The following is an 11,513-nucleotide window of genomic DNA, read 5'->3' as shown; positions in this document are numbered from 1 at the left end:
GGTTACAGACATTGTGCTTGCAGCACAGTTCATCCATCATGCTCACACATCTGTTTTAAAGTAGTAAATGTAAATTGGTATCCGCATCCTTACAGTCCACTGAGATCAAGTCAGCAGGGGGCCTGCAGGTCTCAATTAGTTTAACAGTTTAGTGTGAGGATTGTCAAAGAGAACCTCTACTATATGCACTCCGTTTTCAAGGCTGAGTGAACAGTTCTCACGTCTTTCCAAATGATGATCATGCCATGTCAATTTGGTACTTGTTACCGCAGTTTGGTCATGGTGTTCTCATGTCTCTCACAATGATCACAATTTTTGTTTCCGTCAAGAGACCATGGGCTGTGACTGCCTAGTTGGAACAACTGGTATAATGATTGTTGTCATTGCATGATTTTGTGATGCTGTGGCTGTGCACTTTGTGCTGCCTGTGTATCTTTGTGGATCAGCTCTATTGCAACTTGCAATTTTGGACAGCAAATGTTGAAAATTTGCCTCTTTCTTCAATTCACAGAAAAATGCATTTGACAGGTTGGTAGCTGAACCTGTATTTAAAATTAACTGTCTGTCAATATTAAATATTTTAACCTCAATGATGGCTTGTACTTGTTCTTCCTGGATATTATTCATTGTATATAACTCATGCTGATACAGATCATCCTTGATGTCACCTTGTTTGTCAAATCTTACAAAACATGTCTGTAGTTTTGCTTTGCTCCCACTACCAGAGAGGTCAATAGGCTGGGGCTTAGCTACAACCTGTTGGGGTTTTCCAAAGGCGTAGTGTGACCTAATTCATTACCTGGAGTAATTTCAGTTAGTTGCACAGTGTGGGTACTTAACCAGTTTGTATCGTTGGCTGCTCGCGACATTCCTTTGTGAGTGCTCATGTTGTTATTAGTAAAAACTGCTGTTCCATTACTTTGCTGCCCAAAAGTTGATTGCTGTACAGCTTAAGGCATGTCACTGTTGTCACGCATTGGCCACTGCTGTGGCTGAACTGTTTCTGTTTATATTCAGCATATGGCCTTGTGATGGTGGATTGTAATTCAATTGTCCATTGAAATTACTCCTGTTGTTTTGAAAATTTTTAAATCGTTTGTTTTTTTCCATTCCTGTTACTGTAATAATTACCGCTGGGTATGTAACTTTGCTGTTGTGTGTATTATCCCTGTTGTATGTTTAGATCACATTTCACTGACTGATTTACGTAGCTATGTTGTTGTTGTGCCTGATTTTCTATTTGCTACAGGTCTTTCCTTATAGATTAAGTCAATAGAATCAAGCACTGACAAAAATATTCAGTGATGTGCTCAGCATTGTGACTAATTTTTCTCTAATGTTGGATGGTAAACGATTTTTGAGAATTTTTAATACGTCTACCTGTGATACTGGGTTTGTCCAGACTACTGTATTTGCAATTCAGTGGTGCGGGATTGAAAACCTCACATCTGAGTCTTTATTGTACAGCCTCAGACCAGTATTTGTTGAGGAAAGCTCGTTCAAATTGGATATAAGTGCTGCACACATTCGACCACTTCAGTTGCCTATAAAAGAACGTCACCTTGAATATATCCCACGACAAATCTGATTTTCTGTGCTTCCATCCAGTTGCGTGGAAATACATGACAAAAAGCACTGATAAATACTACTGGGTTTATTCTTTTACTTTTGATAGTGAATGTAGGAAACTGTCGATGACTCAGCAAACCTTCGTCTGCAAAAATAGTTGACAGACATTTGGCATTTTCAGTCCTATTTATGTTGTTATTGTAGTTACCTATAATCCTGGATGGTAATTGCTCAGGTGTTGGAGTTGTGGGTAAGTTTACATTTTGCGCTCTACAATTGTCACTAGTACCTGCTGTAGGACTCGTAACAATTTGTGGATAAATACCGACAGGTTGTGGTTTGTTCACTGTAGCCTGTGTATTATTTACATGCATATTTCGAGATCCGGTAATATTTTCTTAGAAAAGACTGAGAATCCTACCTTCTGCGGCTTGTAAGTTAATGTTTACCTTGTTCACTATTTGATTTTCTTTTTTCTGGGTAGCTTTTACTGCTGTATCTATGTATAACTTACAACTGGTTACTAACTTCTCTGCAATGGTATTACTCTTATCTAACGTACCTGCTTCAGCTTGATTAATGATATCACTTAGATTTTCATTGATCTTCCCACTCTCCATCTCAGCACGTGCTGAGTCAACTTCTAATGTAGCTACCCTTAAAGCAAGTTCTTCTACAGCCAGAGGTACATCTTCATAGTCTTTGTTTAGTTTGTTAATGGCAATGGTTACCTTTTTTACTGTTGAACACAACTGGTTTTGTGTGGCTTCAATATTTGTGTTTGCAACTGTGATTGTCTTTATCTGTTGTCTTACTAGACCATGATGGTCATTAAATGAATCTACCTTCTGTTTTAACTCCATAATGTTACTGTTAATTTCAGAAAGTACTTCATGCTTTACTTGTTTTTTCATATCATTCAATTTTTTGTTGATTTTTGGCTAAGTCATTGAACTTCCGTGAGGCCATGTCTTGCAAATCCTTGAAAACTTGTTTTTGTACTTGTTACATTGTATTTAGATCTTGTGTAACAGTGTTTTGTTGTTATTTTACCGTGTCATATCTTGTGTCAAATAATCAATTCTGGTAATCATATCTTGTTTCGTATCACTGAAATTGGTGCTCATATTATCTAATTTCATGTTTATATTAGATAATAATTGCCGTAGCAGTGCATCAGTCGTACTACTCTGGTTGCTGTCAGCTGTACTTTCCAAGTTAATGGTTGTGTTGTGAACAAATGGTATTTGTAACATATTGTCAGGATTCATATTTGTATCACTGTCCAATGTCTCATTCATGAGCAGTATATCACTCTGGGTGATGCATGACATTGTCTTGTCAATTGTAAACATTGTGTCGTCAAGGTTATTTTGCTGTGGAGCATTGCTATCATTTGTCACACCCACGACATGCATCTCTAACCTACTTAAGCTTTTTGTGGTAGGCATGCATGGTGCCTGAACTTCAATTGTTCGATCGTGCAATTCTATGCCATCTTGGCTGATTGTGTTTTCGCAATTGCTATTAACAACGGACATATATTTTTCTGCCATGTTGTATGAATATGCAAAAATAAAAATTTCTCAAAGAATGGTAAAATTTCATATGCTAATTATTACACTTGATAATTGTAATTTATGTGATTTCAAAGCCTGTTTTATGTCTATTATGATAGGCAAGTTATTGTGTCACAATTATTTATGTTTTACTGACAATATCTATCACACTGAAAAATTCCTGTAAATTGTCCACAATAAAATTCAAGGAAGGGAATAATGAGGAAAAGGTTTGTATCTACATCAAAGGAGGTGCTACCAAGCATAACCAAGCAAGCAACTTGTGTAGGCGTCCTACCTTTGGTGTGCCAAACAAAAAATTTTACATACCCTGGGTGCAATTCTTATTTCCTTCCAAATTTTTCTTCTTAATTTTTTTCCTTTTTGCTTTACTTGCTCCCCGTCATGATTCATTTAGACAGAAAATAGAGACAATTAGTTTTTGTGACTAATAAAAATGTCATAGAAATTTCTTAATATAACAATAGTTAACAAACTCTACTTACAACCAGTGCCCTGAAGATGTGGCATTTAGGTCACCAGTTGTATAATAATGATGATAATAATAATAATAATAATGATATAATTAAAATGGAAAAAAATGAAAGATAGTACAATTGAATTATTAGTAAATGTTCTGTGTGTACAAAATTTCACTATTCTTCATTCACTTTACCTTGCATCGCTTCTTTTATTCTGTGTGTTTCCATCACTATACATATTTCAATTATATTTGCCATCTCCTGAAAGCTCTTACATTTCAAATGTAGATGCAGGCAGCTGATTCTAAGGCCACCAGTGCCTCTTAAGATGAAGGAAGTCCTCCTAACGTGGCTCCACTTCACTTCAATAAAAATACTTAATACTTTTATTAAGTCTTCTCTTATTCAGAATCACATACAACACAAAACACTTGTAGCAGGTCATACTTCAAGCAGTACATCTTAACCATCCTTCTATGTATGAGTGATTTTAACAAAATCGTGTACAAAGAAAAGTGAGTGATGTTTTTTTGTTCATTTGTCTGTGCCTTATTGCACATTCGTAACTAGTGTCTTTGCTGCTGCTTATGGTCGGTCTTTGCTTCTGTCATCTGTTTCTTTTTTTTTTAAATAAATTTTAACTTTACCATTCCGGGGTGTCTTTCACCAAGTACCTACACACTCATGGCATGATAGACTCCCTGAAGTCTGAACAAGCTGTCCTTAGGGACGGGGTGGATTAGTGAGGCTTATCTGCTATCTGACGGGTGAATGATGTCAGCTTGTAACAACTCGTCCTCTGCCACCTTCACCGATTGGAGGTGATCAAGGGGATCAGCGGGCAGACGTCTGGGGCACTGGCTAATTGACAGGCTGGGTGTAGAGTTAATGGAGGGCACCATGCCGTTGTTGACGGCTGACAAGATAAAAAGATCAAGCCCCTAGTTGAGAGTTTGTCAGCGCAAGCCATGTGGAGGCCAGTGTTCTGAGCAGCATAAACGATGTCAGATGTCAGCTGTAGACTGGAGCCAGCTTGCCTGAGCAAGGTGGTAGTCTGTGCATGCGTGGTATTGGTCAAGAGGTTCAGATGCAGCACAGCAAGCAGCACTTTGTGCAGTTGCTGTTTTGGCCCAGGAGGCAATGGCATCAGATGGCTGGTGTATGCACTTGTGTGGCATGGTCGGCTAGCTGTAGACAATTGGTCACAGTGCAGCAGGCAGATCTGGGTGCAAACACTGGCTCAGCATGAGCAGTGGCATACTGCACAGGTGCGAGTGTGTTGTGGGTGAGATCATTCTGCACAGGTGCAGGCGTGGAGCAGGATCCGGATAGTGTACAGGTGCAGATGTGGCATGGTGCAGCAGGCATCATCTGACATGGGCATGAGGGTTGGGGGGGGGGGGGGAGGAGGCTTAAGGGGTGAGTTGCAGTAGTGCAAATGTGCCACAGATGATAGAAGGTGGCGAAGGAGCAGGCACGGAATAAGCGGCAGGTGATGTAGTGAACTGCATAAACTGTGAGGCAGGGGCAGCTGTGTCAGGGGACTTGAGATGTCAGGTTACAGGTGCAGGTCTACAAGCGTAGGTGATAGGTGAGGAATGGAGGTGTTCGACAGTGGAGTGATCCTCTGCAAATTCTGTTTAGTTGCTTCTGCATAGGGACACTTTGTCCTGTTGGAGGTAATTGAGTATCTTTTACGTGCCAATATGCTCTCAACAGGTGCATCGTAAGTAGTCAGCATAGTCCACACACTGTTGTATGTACGATTTTGTGTGCTTGACTGAGGGATAGGAGTGTCAGCATCATCACATTGGGGTGGCTGGACATGTGTACTGTCAGAAGGATGGTCAGGAGGCATGTAGTGAACTTGTTTGCAAGCCGTAAGGGCACAAGATGAAAGGCTTGTAGGAAATTAGCACTCGGGACCAGCTCCATAACATCAGCAATGATGAACATCACATGAAGGTTGTTGCAAAGCCGAGGTCTAGAGTCTGTGTCTGGGTATCCCCGACAGAGATAGGAAAGCCATTAGCAGCTGTCAAGCAAAGGCATGAGTCTTAAGATGTAGACAAGGCAGGTGAGTGAGGCGCTATGCTGATCTGTGATCTGGTTGCGACCAGGAAAGCCAGCAGGCAGATAGCAACTTTGTGTGTGTTAAGGTGGCTTACACATTGTTCATGGTTTGGGGGCACCTCTTGCGGACCGTGAGGTGAGTTTGGGTATCCATGAGGTTGATGACAGAGGTGCCCAGTGTCACTGAACCAGACATTGTACCATCCGAGGTAAGACTGCACATGCACGGCTGCTGATGTACTGGGAGTAAGAGCTGGAACTGAGTTTGTTTTGTGAACATCAGAGGCAATGGCTGCTGTAACGTCAGTGTCGGGTGGGGCCAGTAGTCTCAGTGACTCTCAGTGGCTACATAAGGTCGTGTGCATGGCAGTGCAGTTTTCATATCCATACCTCTGTTGGGAGCTTTCTTGATGTTATGCCTATGTCAAGAAATGGCAAAAATGTGCTCAGCCAGAGCAGGCAGACTTTGGGAGACTGGTTACTAATGACAGGTAAAGTCACTTGCACCTGGGATGGGTGCTTGAATAGACCATCTCATCGGTCACGATATGTGGGTATATTTTGCTGTGAAGATGCTGCTGCAATTTGGAGGGGTTGCCATCCTGTAAATTTATCTGGTGTAGTTGCTCTTTGAGAGTCAGAGCATTATTTTGATGGCCTCCTATTTGTCCATAGATGGTGGTTCCAGGATGAGTCATAGATACCGTTAACTTGGCTGTCAAGGTGGATGAGTAGTGTGGTGTACTTTGTGTTGTTCATGATGATGGCATTGGAGTGAACATGCTTTTGATGATCGTGAACCACCGACATGGGTTGTCCATAAGGAACGGCAGAAATGTGAGCTGCAAAGCAGTTGACTGTTCAGTTTGGTGATGTGCTTGGAATTTGGCTGCAGAGCATGGAGAAGACTGTGGGTGGGTGTTGGCTGGTAATGCAGGTGGCTGCATGGGCCGGAGGACAGGCCTTGCAGCATAGGTGAGGCAGCATGTGTATTGGGTTCACATGTGTCTGGTGTGTAGAATAACGGTCACAATGTGGTTGGCACAGGTCAGTGCTCCAGGTCATGAAAACGTTGACACATTGTAGGGGCAGATGTTGCACTGCTAGAATCTGCAACAAAATCAATAACTGGATTGTCAGTTGCATTGCACTGTTGTGCCCTTACGATTTCTGATGAAGTTGCAACGTAAGAAAGGTCACTGTCACTTTTAATCACTTGGGTGACACACAGAGTCCTGTCCATGTCTGTTAACAGTGAAGGGTGCAAGAGTTCAACAAAATTTGTGGTCAGCATAACACACCGATGGTGTGGTGACCACATTGTCACGATGCAAATTTGCACTATTTTAGTGTTCACCCAAAGTTCCAGGCCACCAGTTTGAACTCTGGTACATAGTAATAGTGAGTGATAGATAAAACAGTAGCGCAGAGTATACAACACACTTTATTTTACAAGTATACACTGTACAACACACTTAAAGTCACAGAGCAAACTGAACTGCTATGGTCAACCATCAGGGATAAAACTGTGAGCTGTTTTCTGGCCAGCAATACTAACATTCCCACAAATTTGATCAAATAAATATTAAACTAGCAACAGGATATAAACATCATCCATTTAGTAAACTGAGGAAGCAGAAGCCTTTTCTGAAACAGCAACTTTCTTTCTCATATACATGATTAAATTTAGTAACATAATGGCAGTTTATTGCTAATATAACTTGCAGATTACGTTTCTATGATATTTTTGTGTTTTGCTAAAACATACCTTAACTTGTTCCACATACCTGAAACTTTTTCTTCTTGATTGTTTTTTGTGGAAAATGATGAATGAATGAAAGAAGTTAGAAAGGAAGGAAGGAGTGTCCGAATGAAAACAGGTCATGCTGTAGCCCCTTTCATCTATTTGTTTGAGATGAAATATTGTCAAGCAGCCTCTGAAATGGGTAGCTCAATTTGACATGCAGAACACTCCTCTGATCCAATGACACCAGTGTACAGTATTTGCAATCTGTGCACATCAGAATGACAAAAGTTTTGCTCTTGAGTTATTACCGGTAGTTGAAGGTTTGCTCTCTATATTTGGTAATAATACAATGTGTTAAGTATCTTGTAATTTTGTTCCTCTGAACTTCAATTTCTAAGAAGTTTATGTGTAATGACAAATCATTTATAAATGAGTACTAATGACATCATAATTAGCACACTTAAACAAAACAATGACAATAGCTGAAGGAACAACATCAAGAACAATAATTCCTTTGAGAGGACAAGAAAATCTTCACACATGTGAACTGCAGAATGAGCATGTGCAGACAGAAACTATGGCAGAACTGTATACATTCTGAGGAGTCCTGATCATATAATAAAGTTTGTCAACATTTAATTGCACACCAGAGGAAAATATTGCAGTACCAAAGCTGAAAGTAACAAAGCAGTTTCTGTGGTAATCAATGGTCAAATAAAGTGCTTATAAAATCCTTCACTGTGGCCTGCCGCATCTGAGACACACAGTCAAGACATCACAGCAATAACACCCTGTTCAATATATGTGCTGCTGCATGTAAACTATGACTTGGAAACTGACTCTTGGCTACTGGCAATGTTCTTTTTATTGTGACATTTCCTGCTTTAGCATACAGTTGACATGGCTATTAATAGGTTTGGCATGGTTAACATAAAGAGCAGCTGGCTGCTTTTCCTGTCACCACTCCATTAATCACTGAGACTGTCCGCAATATTGTTATTCATGTGAGAGTGAGAAAAGTTATTTTTTTTTTTTAATTTTTGAAACTGTGTAACTGAAGCTGGACCTCAGTACCAGCATAGTGTTCACCTAGTGGAATGTGGGAAACTGCCTAAAATCAAATCCCTACTGATCAGCACACCAACACGCCTCTTATCATCAATTTGATGGGTGGTTTCAATCTGGGACCAGCACAATTTGCTGCCCCAGAAACAGCACTTTGACATGCATGACTGTCTGGGCAGGTCTCCAATCCACTGACAATAATGGAGGTTTACAATGTTTTGAAAACATTACTCACATTTCTAGCACAATCATGGGAGTGCATTCTATGGATGGTTGCAAACAGATTTTATGTGGACACCTCCTGTTATACACAAAGTTTGGTGGTCATGGATTTCACAGTTTTAGCTCATAGCACTTTATTTTATGTTATTTTATTTAAGATTGCTCACACATTTTGTAGATTAGTTCTGCCAAACTGATAAATATATTCACTTCAAATTTGCTTAACAGTATTTCATAAGCTCAGAATGTCTTCATAAATAATTTTGAGTTTTGTTTATACAATCCACACATTTTCATTGATCTCGTATATTTTAAAATGCTTGCACAGGAACCATCAAGGGAAGATGATGAACTCATAAGAAAAACTCGACCACGTGTGGTAATGGCACCAGCACTCTCTCTTGACGATGCTGCTGAAGTACTTGGAAAGAATGAATTAGATCTACTACTTGCATACACTTACAACTCCACTTGGGGTAAAGATTCAAAGGAAGCTGCTCGTTGTATTCCCAAGAAACCTGTTTTAAATATGACATATGAGACTAATGCAGATCAAGTAAGCTTTCAAAACTTAGTTAGTAACTTGAATGAACAACATTTAAGAAACATGGGGGTGGGGAAATGCAAATTTTAAGATGTGGTAGAATAGAACTTTATTTTTTACCAGTGCAAATGTTAGAAAATCATTTTTAAAATGCACAGAAGTGCATTAAAATAATGTTTTAAGAAGTCTAGATTTCAAAATCTCACCCCCAGAAGGTCACAATACTGGAACCTCCTTTTTTTTCAGAACTAGTCTTATGTATTATGTAACATGGGCTGCCACAACATGTGTTTTTCATTCTACAACTGAGTTTAAGAACTGATTATGTGAATGATTTTTCTTTCATCAGGGACCACAGTCATGAGTATTTTATGTATGAAATTTCCACTATTTGAGTATGTGTTTTAATATTCATTTATTTCACACTATTTCAGTTTCAGCTGTGTTGCCATTATCAAGATCACATTATGTCCGACATGTTTAAACGATATGTCATCATCAAAATATTATGACACACATCTGGTCACACAAACCAGTGTTGCATTATGGGACGTGAGTATGAACTGAAAGTAGATGTTTCAGCTGACACTGTGCATGCTATAGCTGAGTTTTGGTCATCATAAACACAACACAGTGTGATAAAGTGTTTCTGCTATGTACAGTGTCAGTCCCACTATATAATTTTAGTTTGTACTACATTCTATGATGTGATTATTGGTGTATATGACCAGATATATGTTGTAATAGTGCCATTTTCAATAATAACATATAAAAGGTGAAATTGTGATAGTATGAAATAAATGGATATTAAAACAAACAGTCAAATGACACAAATTTCATTAAAATTATTACAGTAAGTTTCTTGCCTACTGTAATATTTGCAACTGTGATAACTGAGGACTTATTAAAAAGGAAAACAAAAATCCTGAAGGAATGGAGACAATGTGCTTGCAAACAAAGAAGCCCTCACCACCTTTTAAGAACATTGTAATTAATCCTTTGATGTTGCAAGCAAAATAAGTTTAGACAGGAGTTCTCTCCCTTTAAGAAATATTTTTACATTATCTGGTATCGCTTTCAATCTAAAGTGGCCTGATTTAACCAACATCATGTAGGTGGTTTTCTCAGCATTTATTACAGTATTACTACATCCATAAATTGTTTCCTTTGCATTTTAAAGAGTGAATATAGCCCATGAAAGAAAAGTAGGAGATTCAGTTGTTTCTGTACAGTCTGTTTGGGGATTGGTTTTAAGAATATGCAACCGAATTCATTGGTATCCAGTGAATGAAACCATGAAGAAACATTGTAGCACACTTCAACATTGTAAATGAATAGTTGAGAAATTTATTTTTTTCCACTATTTGGTTATTTTAGGCTTTCATATTTTCATTTAAATATCCTTAAGAGGGGCAGCAGCCTTTTCAGTAGTTGCAGGGGCAACAGTCTGGATGATTGACTGATCTGGCCTTGTAACACTAACCAAAACAGCCTTGCTGTGCTGGTACTGTGAGCGGCTGAAAGCAAGGGGAAACTACAGCCGTAATTCTTCCCGAGGGCATGCAGCTTTACTGTATGGTTAAATGATGATGGCGTCCTCTTGGGTGAAATATTCCGGAGGGAAAATATTCCCCCATTCGGATCTCCGGGCGGGGACTACTCAAGAGGACGTCGTTATCAGGAGAAAGAAAACTGGCATTCTGCGGATCGGAGCGTGGAATGTCAGATCCCTTAATCAGGCAGGTAGGTTAGAAAATTTAAAAAGGGGAATGGATAGGTTAAAGTTAGATATAGTGGGAATTAGTGAAGTTCGGTGGCAGGAGGAACAAGACTTTTGGTCAGGTGAATACAGGGCTATAAATACAAAATCAAATAGGGGTAATGGAGGAGTAGCCTTAATAATGAATAGGAAAATAGGAGTGCGGGTAAGCTACTACAAACAGCATAGTGAATGCATTATTGTGGCCAAGATAGACACGAAGCCCACACCTACTACAATAGTACAAGTTTATATGCCAACTAGCTCTGCAGATGATGAAGAAATTGATGAAATGTATGATGAGATAAAAGAAATTATTCAGGTAGTGAAGGGAGATGAAAATTTAATAGTCATGGGTGACTGGAATTCGAGAGTAGGAAAAGGGAGAGAAGGAAACATAGTAGGTGAATATGGATTGGGGGAAAGAAATGAAAGAGGAAGCCATCTGGTAGAATTTTGCACAGAACATAACTTAATCATAACTAACACTTGG

Source organism: Schistocerca serialis, chromosome 2 (genome assembly GCF_023864345.2).
Source record: "Schistocerca serialis cubense isolate TAMUIC-IGC-003099 chromosome 2, iqSchSeri2.2, whole genome shotgun sequence".
Classification (NCBI taxonomy): Eukaryota; Metazoa; Arthropoda; class Insecta; order Orthoptera; family Acrididae; genus Schistocerca; species Schistocerca serialis.
This window is presented reverse-complemented; position numbering follows the sequence as displayed.